Source organism: Colletes gigas, unplaced genomic scaffold, assembly GCF_013123115.1.
Source record: "Colletes gigas isolate AHSC1104 unplaced genomic scaffold, ASM1312311v1 Colletes_gigas_Sc00008, whole genome shotgun sequence".
NCBI classification, from domain to species: Eukaryota; Metazoa; Arthropoda; class Insecta; order Hymenoptera; family Colletidae; genus Colletes; species Colletes gigas.
Window position 1 is genome coordinate 2,997,578 of NW_025106637.1, and position 2,254 is coordinate 2,999,831.

The window sequence follows — 2,254 nt, forward strand, 5'->3', positions numbered from 1 at the left end:
CGGTCATTGAATCTCGAATACGTTTCATTGATAATTGAATGCTCCTCGTAAATCCGCAGGTGCTTCTACAGAGTGTCCAGTAAATTTACGATCTAACCGTGCCCAATAGAGTAGAGCTACCAACATCGTATTAAGACATTCTAAGTTATTAGTTCATATTTTTATTAATAGAATTAATGAAATGGTAGCTTTCTAGAGGGTAATTTCAACCCCTATATTTCGTGTCTTGCTCCAAGTATTTCTCGTACAGGGTGGTCGGCCGATCCCTGGGAAAAAATTTGAATGGGGGATTCTAGAGGCCAAAATAAGACGAAAATCAAGAATACCAATTTGTTGATCGAGGCTTCGTTAAAAAGTTATTAACAATTAAATTCAAAAATTCCAAATCGTTCTGGAAAAATTATTTTCGGTTGCAGGAGTCAATTACAATCATTTTTGGTGAATACAAATACCTCCGAAATCCTGCACATTTTCGAGAAAAGAATTCGAGAAGGTATGAAATTTTTCGACGGAAAAAAAAATTTCAAATCATTCTGGAAAAAATATTCTCGGATGCAGGAGTCAATTACAATCATTTTTTGTGAATACGCATACCCCCGAAATCCTACCCACTTTCTAGAAAAAAATTCGAGAAGGTGTGAAATTTTTCGACTAAAAAAAAAATTTCAAATCGTTCTGGAAAAATTATTTTCGGTTGCGGGGGTCAATTGCAATCATTTTTGGTGAATAGACATATCCCCGAAATCCTGCGTGATTTCGAGAAAAAAATTCAGGAAGGTGGACTTTGTCGACAAAATTAAAAAGTTTCAAAAAATAGTGCTTGTGTCCTTGGAATTCACTTCTCGTCGAACCTCTCTTTTGAAAAGCATGTCATCCATGTAACTGACTCAGCCTTTAAAACTCTTGACTTTATCAATAGGTTTGCCGGGGGTTTTTAGGGATTTTAATACATTAAGATACCTGTATTATACTTTGGTTAGTTGGTATTTGGAATAGATAGCACAGAAATAATATTATAAATGAACGTGAGACTGAGCTTTTAAAAACAGAAAATTAATAATAATATTTACACTCACAGATTCCCGCGCGTCATTATCGTCTAAAAAATCTGCGATCTCGAAAGGCAAATATTCTTTGTTTGTCTTTAATTTTCGAGTTCAAACTGCATACAAAATATTTGTTATATCGTCAAAATTGGGGGAGATATTTGGATAGCTTTGTTTAGGCGGAACACCCTATATATAGAATACATAGTGATTGTTAATTTCACATATTTGATATAACACTATTACACGATTACACGATTTAGAATTTTATCCGTGGATACAATTTGAAATTACATGCAAGTTCAATATGGAGGTTCAAGCAGAAGCATTTGACCTTTATGAAAACTAAATCGATAGCAACTAACATATATTCTTACTTTCTATATATAGAGGAACGTGTTTGAACGTGGGTGACAGAATAAAAAATTGAAAATTATATAACAATCAATTTCTTTCTTATATCAGGGTTATGCGTGTTGTAGGAAGGGAACATTCTTCAATAAATGCTTACTTCCGTCAATTAACATCATATTTATATTATGGATGCCTGATATGAAGAAGATAAACATCGACGACAGTAATGTAATCATCGTTAATAATATTTCGTGCTAACGCTCGTCTCAATTAAGCAACGTGCTTTTGTGACGACGAACAATGCAAAGCTTTCGTATTTCCAAGCGTAAAATTCATCGCAAGGGTGCTTTGATCTGTCGCGTAAATAATTTAAAGAATTCATATGCGATATTACATGTTATTAATTTAAATCTCGTCTCTCTGTATTCATATCTCTTCTATTTGACGAAGACAAATTTTGTGTCGACAATTCTGTAGTATAAATAAAATGCTTTGCAGTTTTAATTAACTTTTCTATTTAATAATGCTTAATTAGAAACCGTTAATTATCTGTTCGCGATAGGGATATGGCAGTGTATTGTCGTCAATGGTGGACAAAAGAGGTTATCCTCGTTTCAGTAAATAAATCAGCCTTTGGTCAGACAAATAGAATAAAGTATAAATAACATTCGTGTCAGTTTATGTAATACTTTGAAACAGTGGTTCTTAATTTCTTTTTTTTAACGGACACCATTTTGTAGATCGATAAACATGGAGTCCAAAATATAGAGGAATTTTTTAATTACAGGGAAATAACAACGAAGGACTCAACGATCCAAAGATTTTTATTCGATGTATTTTTATATACAAATTCT